The following is a 9,831-nucleotide window of genomic DNA, read 5'->3' on the forward strand; positions in this document are numbered from 1 at the left end:
CAGTGCCAACAGAGAGGAAAAAGCCATCCCCTAGAGCTAGAAGCCTGCAGTCAGACTTCTAGTCTATTAATCTGGTGGCCTTGTGGGACAGGAGTTACACTTCCAATCCATAGTTGATTGGTTCAAATCCTACCAGCTACTTCATGAGGGAAAGAGAGGCAATCTCCTTCTATGTGATTTACAGCCTTTGAAAAATCCACAGCAAGATCAGCTTATAAGTCAATTCTAATTTGATAACAATAAGTTGTTGTTGGAATCTACTGCTGTTGAGTCTATGCTGATTCATGGTGGCCCTTTAACAGATTTCTGACAAATCTTTCTGAAATTGCTCATCCTTCTCCTGCAGAGCTACTTGTGAATCTGAACCAGAAATATCATCTGCTTAACAGCCTGACATGTTACATACGCCACCAGGGCTTCTTCACTAAGCTACCAGTTGGACAATGAATAAGGTAGATGTAGGGAGAACTAATGCTTTTTGAACTGTAGAGTTGGTGAAGCATATTGAAAACATTGTTGTTGTTGTTGTTGTTGTTGCTGCTGTTATGTGCAGTTGAGTTGTTTGTGACTCATAACAACCCTATGTACAACAGCTCTAAAGTCTGCTCTATCCTGTGCCAATCTATTCCCATCACCCCAATCACTGAATCAATCCACCTCATCAAGGGTCTTCCTCTCCTGCACTGTCCCTCCACCCTCCCAAGCTTGACATTTCTCTCCAAGGACTGGTCCCTCCTAGCAACATGCCCAAAGTATGTCTGATGAAGCTTCAGCATTCTTGCCTCCAAGGAGCATGCTGGTTTCACCCTCTCTAGGACAAACCTGTTTGTTTTCCTAGCAGCCCAAATATATTCAATACTCTTCTCCAGCACCATAGCTCAAAGGCCTCAATTCTCTTTCTATCATCCCTAGACATTGTGCAGCTTTCTGATGCATAGCAAGTAATTGCAAAGACTATAGCCTCAGTCAGGCAGACCTTAGTCTCCAGGCTGACATCATTGCTCTACAGACTAAAAAAAAAAAAAAAAAACAAAAAAACCAACAACAAAAAAAACAACTACCAAATCTATTTGAAAGAAGTACAGTAAGAATGTTCCTTAGCTAGACAAAGGTGGTGAGATTTCATTGCACATACTTTTTGTCATGTTATAAGATGGGAACCAGTACTTGAGAAAAGACATCATGCTTCGGTCAGTGAAAAAAAAAAAGGAACTGTCAACAAGGTGGACTGACAGAGTGAGATAGCAATGGAGTTCAGCATAGCCGAGATTGGGAGGACAGTGTGGGACCGGGCAAGGTATGTTAATCTCATTGTACACAGTGTTGTTATGATTCAGAACTGACTGAAGGCACTTAGCAGTTAAAAAGCCTACTAAACTGAAAGAGAATAAATTTCTATTTGCTAAAGTCATTTGCTTGTGGTATTTCTATTAATCCAGCACTGAATAGCTAAGAGTTGAGTCTATAAAATATTAAAAAAACTTTAAAGATGAATACTTTGCATTGTTGTATTTTTCCCCAAAATGTAGGGGTTTTTCCTAATCTTCCAACTAATGTGTAGCACTGAAACAGTAGGTTCGACTTTCACATTTAAAACAGAATGCACATGATTAGCACAAACTACATCGCCTGCAGACGCCATCATAAAACCTCAGTCTTTTCTCAGAGCTTTCAAACTGTCCAAGAGCTATTTCAGGAAATTTCTCTAAAATGTTTGATAGACTTTAGAATCTGGAAAGGACCACTGTCCTTTGAAACAATAGGGCTCTTAACAACAGGAGCATTTTAATTAACATAATAAACACCCCAACCCCACTTGGTGCCTATTGCTACAAAAAAATCTTCTGAATCATAGATCACCTTCTATTGATTTAAAAAAAAAAAAAAAACACCTTCCAGCAATTCCAGAGGTATGAGGTTCAAATCCACCAGATGATCTGCTGGAAAAGAAGGTGCAATCTCTGCAATCTCCTCCCATACCAGTCAGACCTGACTTGACGGCACACACACACAAAATAATAAAAGAAAATAAATTTTTTAAGTCTTCTTAAAATGTGCTACTTCAGTTTTATCTATTTGCAAGAATCTTGTGCATTAATAAAGACCATTTGGGTTTGTGTCAAAATGTATGTTTTTCCACAATTAAGCAATAAATAGTCTCCATAGCAAAGAACAAATATTCTCACTTCTAGGCCAATTGGCAACACCATGACAGATGGAGGAGAGATTTGAGATTGTTCACAATTTCAGCTTGCTCAGTTTCTCAATCAACGGTCTTGGAACCAGCAGTTGGGAAATTAAAAGACAAATTGCATTGGGAAAATCTGATCTCAGGGACCTCTTCAGAGTGCTAAAGAACAATGATGTCAGCCTAGATACTAGTGTGTGCCTTATCCAAACCATGGTCTTAGCAATTCCTTGCTATGCAGAGTTGGACGATGACTTCGGATGACAGAAGAAGAATCAATGCCTTTGAGCTGTGGTGCTGAGGAAGAGTTGAACATTCCATGGGCTTCCAAGAGAACAAACAGGTTTGTCCCGGAGAGGATGAAACAAAGTTGCTCCTTGGAGGCAAGCATTTTGAAGCTTCGTCTGACATACTTTGGACATATTGCCAAGAGGGACCAGTCCTTGCTTTGAAGGGTGGAGGGACAACTCAGGAGAGGAACACACAGGATGAGATGGATTGACACAGAGACTTGGGTAGTGGAGGTAGATGTGTCCAAGACAGTAAGACTGGCTCAGGATAGAGCAAAATTCAGAGCTATTGTGCATAGGGTCGCTATGAGTTGCAGGAAACTCGATGGCACATAACAACACAGCAGTAGACAGGAAGGAGAAAACAATACTGCTAAGTTTGTCCTGAACACAAACTTTCACATTTTCCCACTTTCTTTTCCTTTTCACACATTATACTGAATAAAACTACTCCCCTCCTCTTATAACAAAATATTTGTTCAGATGACAAAAGATTTGAGACCTTTGAGTTGTGGTGTTGGAGAAGAGTATTGAATATTTCATGGACTGCCAAAAAATAATCTTTCTTGGATTAATAGCAACCAGGATTTTCCTCAGGGGCAAAAGTTGGTGAATATTGTGTCTCCTATACTTTGGGCATGTTGTTGAGGGGGGGTAATCTTTGGGGAGTAACCCCATTATTCTGGAAAAAGTGGAAGATCAGAGAAAGAGAGAAAAATTCTCAACAAGATGGATTGACACACTGATTGTAACAATGGGCTCAAGCATGTCAGAAATTGTGAGGGCGGTGCAGAATAGAGCAAGGCTTAGATCTGTGAGTTGTAGTAGTTGAACTCAGTGGCGCCTAACAACAATTCAGATCAAGGAAGCTTAAATCAAGGAAGTTTAAATCATTTACTACAAGGTTCAGGCATTCCCTATATAGACTGCCCCAGAATTCTGCTACTACAGGCAGCCCCAAGTGTTCTTTCCTAATGCATTTAATGTTATAAACAATTCCTGTTTTAAGTTATCTGCAAGAGAATTCAGGCACCATGTACGTGGAGAAGCAAAAAGAGGAGAGCTGTGTGACCTTCCAGAGAGAGCAGCTATGAATACACATCCTGCCACACGTGGCCATAATGTTGAAGCTGTAGCAGACGCTCACCTGGACATGCTTCCTCTTAAAGACCAGCTGTGCTTGTCTTCTGATTTGCATAATACCTCCATTTCTAAGATAACCCTGTATTTCTTTGCTAATATTACTAACCATGAGCCCTTCCCCATGCTCTTAGTCTAACCTACAAATACTCACCCAAAGCTTCCCCTTTTTGATATGACACTTTTCAAAACACAAGGCCCCATCTCTTTTTTTACTTTCTGTAATGAAAATTGAAGTTTGGTCATCTGCATGCCTTTTGTAAGTAATTCCTCACTAGAAGAAAAAGCAACGACCCTTCAGTCCAAATGCAACTCTGTTGGTTACCATATGGTTAGCTGTACCTATTTTAATGACAGTCCTTAAATTAGACACCAGTAATTACCCGTAAGAAGTCAAGTTCTTTATGTTGCTATGTTAAATGTTTCATATATTTGACCAGAAATGATAATTTAGTATAAATTACTTTTGTTAAAATCTGTTCTAATTTAATGTCTATCACATGCAATACAGATGTACAAGCCACCTACTGGCATTTCACTATGTTCAATATGATTCTTCAAAGCTTAGTCATTTCCTGCTTAAAAACATATGTGAAAAAATCTTATAATTTGAGACTGTAGGATAGAGAAAAATAAATTGGTTTAAATAAATCTATTTTATTACATATTATATTATTACATTCTAGGGAATTATTATGTAAGTAACCACACTTTGTACACAAGCCAAGAGCTCCCCACATTACTGTGATCTTGTAGTCATTAGTGACCTCTTGCCTTGGGAAATTTGGGAAGTAGAATTCCTTTCAAGCAAAATGCCATTAGACCATTTGCCCTGGATAAAATCAATACGTTCCTTCCTGCTTATCTTCTTCCATAGCAACAGAAGCAAGAAACAAAAAAGACCTGCTTAATGTGCAAAAGTTGTATCTTCCCTCTAAATGAAGTCCCTAGATGGTATAAATGGTGAAAACGTAGCCAACGAAAACCCTGTGGAACACAGTTCTCCTCTGGAGAGAGGGAAGCTCAGACAGCATCAACTCCTCAGCAGTGGAGGTGATGGAGACCAGAGGTGAGGGGGTTTAGTGCTGTTGGTGCAGAAGAGAAGCGTCTTTTATTTTAGCACTCTGAATCTTTCTCATATGTTTCCTGTACCCATATGTTGCCTTATATTTTAGACAATTTTCCAGAAAGATTATCTCCTCCTGTGTGATTAACTGACTCTAAAAAACCACTTGAGGGTCAGCTATGGGTCATTTTCTGACACACACACACACACACAGTGACTTAGTAAGGAGCACTGGTGGCCTAGTCTGTAGCATATTATGATGCTGATTGAAAGGCTGGATGTCTCCAGAGGCTCAAATCCACTAGCAGCTGTGTGGGAGAAAGACAGATGGACCTTCCTTTAAAATGTACATCCTCAGAAACCCAACGGAGGATCTCACTGAGGCTCTATGGCAGAGTTTGTTGTTGTTGTTAAGTGCCATCAAGTCGCTTGCGACTCATAGCGACCCTATGTACAACAGCCCTAAACTCTGTTCTGTCCTGTGCCAATCTCATTGTCTCCGACACACTCATCCCAATCACCCCAGTCACCGAATCAATCCGTCTTCTAGAGGGCCTCGAAGGAGCAGCCCAGTTTAACCCTCTCCAAGATGAAACTGTTTTCTTAGCAGTTCATGGTACCCTCAAAACTCTTCTCCAACACCAAAGCTCAAAGGCATCAATTCTCCTTCTATCCTCCCTAGTCATTCTCCAACTCTCTGACCCATGTGATTGCAAAGACCATGGCCTGTATCAGACGCACCTTAGTCTCCAGAGAGACATTGTTGCTCTTCAGTACTTTAGAGAGGTCCCTAACAGCAGACTTCCCCATCACAATACGTCTTTTAATTTCCTGGCTGCTGGTGCCAAAAGCATTGACTGTGGAGCCAAGCAGATTAAAGCTGTGAAAAATCTCAATCTATTCATCATCCATCCTGATGCTGCCAATTGGTCCAGTGGTGAGAATCTTTGTCTTCTTGACATTGAGCCTCAATCCATATTGTAGGCTGCAGTCCTTGACCCTCTACAGCAAGTGCTTCAGATCCTCCTCAGTTTCAGCAAGCAGGGTTGTGTCATCTGCATAATGCAGATAGATTGTTGATAGATCTTCCACCAATCCTGATGCCACATTTCTCCTTTTAGAGCCCAGCCTCCCAGATGATCTGTTCTGCATACAGGTTGAAAAGGGATGGAGAACAGGACACATCCCTGGCAAACGCCCTTCCCAATTTTGAACTATGCAGTGTTTCCTTGCTCTGTTCTGATGAATGCCTCTTGATTCAAGTATCGGTTTCACATTAGCACGATCAAGTGTTCTGGGATTCCCATTCTTCTCAGAGTCAGCCACAGTTTGTTATGGTCCACACAGTCAAACGCCTTAGCATAATCAATGAAGCACAGATAGACATTCCTCTGGTACTCTCTGTTTTCAGCCAAGATCCATCTAACATTAGCTACAATATCCCTAGTACCACGACCCCTTCTAAACCCAGCCTGGACTTCTGGCAGTTCTCTGCTGATGTGCTGTTCCAGTTGTTTTTGGATAATCTTCAGTAGAATCTTGCTTGCATGTGAAATCAGTGAGATTGTTCTATAGTTTCCACACTCTGCTGGGTCACCTTTCTTTGGGATAGGAACAAATACAGATCTCTTCCAGTCAGTTGGCCAAGTGGTGGTTCTCCACATTTCTTTTTTTTTTTTCCTTTTTTTTTTTTTTCCCCTCCACATTTCTTGACACAACTTAGTGAGCATGTCCAGGGCAGCATCTCTTAGCTGATTGGTATACTATCTATTCCCGGGGCCTTATTATTTGCTATTTCCTTCAAAGCAGCTTGAACTACTTCCTTCATCACCATAGGCTCTTGCTCATATGTTATTTCATGAAATTCTCTTGTGTCTGCCAATTCCTTTCGGTACAATGACTCAGTATATTCTTTCCATCTTCTTTTAATACTTCCTGGATCATTTAATATTCTGCCTAAAGAATTCTTGATTATAGCAACTTGTTTGAATTTGTTCTTCAGTTCCTTGAGCTTACGAAATGCTGAGCGAGTTCAGCCCTTTTGATTTTCTGACTCCACCTCCTGGCACATTTCATTGTAATATTTTACTTTGTCATCCTGCACTGCCTTTTGAAATCTTCTGTTCAGCTCTTTAGTATCTTGAATTCTTCCTTGTGCCTTGGCTTCTCTATGCTCCAGTGCAATATTCAGAGTTTCTTCTGACATCCATTTTAGTCTTTTCTTCCTCTTCTGTCTTTGTAATGAATGTTTGCACTCTTCTTGAATGATATCCTCCCACAACTCATCTGGTCTTCACTCATTCGTGTTCAAGGCCTCATACCTGTCCTTGAGATGGTTCTGAAATTCAGGTGGAATAGACTCAAAGTTATATTTTGTTTCCCCCTGGATTTGGTTTATTTTTTCTCAGCTTCAGCTTGAACTTGGTTGGGTTTTTTTTTGTTTGTTTATTTGTTTGTTGTTTGTTTTTCTTTCTGAGAAAGTGTTTAGTATTTTTTTAAAAAAGCACAAATTTGTTCAACATAGACAGATTGTTTTCAAATCCTAGCTCTATCACTGACCAGTCACTTAATTTTAATTTTTAGCCTGATGTTCTATAAAATGAAAGGGCCTTCACCTTCTGCAGTAAGTACTTCAAGTCCTCCTCACTACCAGCAAGCAAGGTTCTGTCATCCGCATAACACAGGTTGTTGAAGATTCTTCCTCCAATCCTGATGCCACATTCTTCTTCACAGAGTCCAGCCCTCTCAAATAACTTACTCAGCATACAGATTGAATTAGTATGGAGAAAGGATACAACCTTAGCACACATGCTTCCTGATTTTAATACCTAATGTTCCCTTGTTTGGTTTGGACAATTGGTTCTTGTTTTATGTATAGATTTCATATGAGTATTTCTTATTGTTAAAAATAATTTGTTGTGATCTACACAGTCAAATGTCTTTGCATAGTTAATAAAACACAGATAGACATTTAGCAGGTATTCTCTATTTTCAGTCAGGGTTGATCTGACATCAGCAATGATATCCCTGGTGCCAGAGTCTCTTCTAAACTCAGCTGAAGTTCTAACAGTTCCCTAACAATGTATTATTTCAGCTGTTTTGAAAAGATCCTCAGTATCTTGCTTGCATGTGATATTAATGCTATTGTTCAACAATTTTCACATTCTGTTAGATCACCTTTCTTGGGAATGAAGCGAATATAGAGCTCTTCCTGTTCAGTTAGCCAGGCGGCTGTCCTCCAAACTTTCTAGCACAGAAAGATGAGCATGTCCAGGGTCGCATCAATTAGCTGAAGCATGTCAATTGGTATCCCTTCTATTCCTAGGGCCTTCTTTTTTCTCACCTTGAACTTCTTCCTTTGTAACCAATGGCTCTGTAATCAAAAAGAGATGCAGCATAGCACAAATTGTTAAGAAAAAAACTGACTTGATATTTTGGGAATTTCTCAGAGTACTCAAATTTAAAGATATGCTAGAATTAGGATATCTACTGTCAGTGCACTCCAGAAAGAAAGTCCAAGGAGTGGCTGAAAACCTTTTTGATAGTGACTAAGGTGTTCCTGATTCAGGCCATGGTCTTTGCAATTACTTGCTATGCATCAGAAAACTGGACAATGACTGACTAGGGTTAATAGAAGAACTAATGCCTTTGAGCTGTGGTGCTGGGGAAGACTATTGAATAGACCATGGGTGGTTAGGAAAACAAACAAGTTCATCCTTGAGAGGGTGAAACCAGGCTGCTCCTTCGGCAAGAATTCTGAAGCTCCATCTGACATTCTTCGGACATATTGCAAGGAGGGACCAGTTCTCATAGAGGGATGTCATGCTTGGAAGCATGGAGGGACAGCACAAGAGAGGAAGACCCTCAGTGAGATGGTTTGCTTCAGTGACTGGGGTAATGAGGATAGGTATGTCAGAGACAGTAAGATTGGCACAGGATAGAGCAGTGTATAGGGCTGTTGTACATAGGGTTTCTATGGGTCTCAAGCAATTCAACAGCACAAAACAACAACAGAAGCATCAAAATGTGAGAAGAGTCAGTCACACAGAGAGCTCTTTGAAGAGATAAAGGAGTGACTAATCAATCCTCTGAATCATCTCAGCAGAAATCAAAAATATATATAGTACTATATCAGAACTTTCTTGGGTGGAGTCTCTAATCTAATGGAGTGAATCCTCATGGCATAGAAAGGAAACACACAAGAGTCTCAAGAACTTTAAAATCAGCAGAAATATTGCTAGCTTGGACTAATGGGGACAGAGAGAGGAAGAAATGAAAGAAGGTTGTCTGACATCAAAATTCTAGAAACAGGAAGTGGTTTGTTAACACCACTTAACTGAAAACACATTCTAACTTTAATAAAAGAAAATAATTACTCCAAGGGGAGAGCTGCTCACCAAGATGGTCAAGAAGAAATCCTTCTGGAAAAAAAAAGAATTCTTCAAAGACAGTGGAACCTAATGTTGTTAGCCTGGTTGAATTTCAAAGTCAATTGGTACCGGTAGATTCTCTTCCCTTCCATTTTATTTCCTTTTGACCTGGATAACTGCTAACTTCTATCTAGTCTTTTACATTTTGAGAACTGGAAGAGAATCTTACATCAGCATGATTATATCCAGAGTGTCGTCTATTTCTAAGTTAGATTATTTAGATGATGACTTTTAAAATTCATGAAATTTACTTCAGCCTTGGAATTGATGCTCTAGTAAGTTGAGATTTTGGAGGATGTTGAGAAGGGGTGAATGTGTTTTGCATGTAGAACAGACATGAATTTTAGTGAACAAAGGGAAGTCAGCGGTAAGAATAGTAATAATGTCTCAAAGATAACTTTTTTTGTCTGAATTTTGAAGCGTTTTGAAATAGGCAGAGTATCTTGAATTATCTAAGCATTACATAAGCAATAGAAAACTAATAAACATTCCCAAAGAATATGGTTTTTTAAATAAAATTTTAATTCCAATTGTGGTTTTAACAAAAGTTTATAGAAAAGTTATATTTGCATTCACTCATTGTTCCAAATCTGAAAGCTTTATGCTACATGGGCATGTGTAATCTATTGATTTCTGTCTGATTAGTCACTTTTTAACAGAACCTTCTTTACACAGTTAAGGAGCTCTGCTGACCTAGGGGTTAGGAGCTGCAGGGGG

At 39.6% G+C, this 9,831-nt stretch overlaps 1 pseudogene; it reads left to right on the plus strand.

Annotated features, from left to right (window-relative positions):
* The first annotated feature begins 1,247 nt into the window (after positions 1–1,247).
* LOC102852828 overlaps positions 1,248–9,831 on the plus strand; it is a 26,467-nt pseudogene continuing 17,883 nt past the window's right edge.

The sequence above is a fragment of the Elephantulus edwardii genome, unplaced genomic scaffold (assembly GCF_000299155.1).
Source record: "Elephantulus edwardii isolate Elephantulus edwardi_28Jun2011 unplaced genomic scaffold, EleEdw1.0 scaffold00010, whole genome shotgun sequence".
Lineage (NCBI taxonomy): Eukaryota > Metazoa > Chordata > Mammalia > Macroscelidea > Macroscelididae > Elephantulus > Elephantulus edwardii.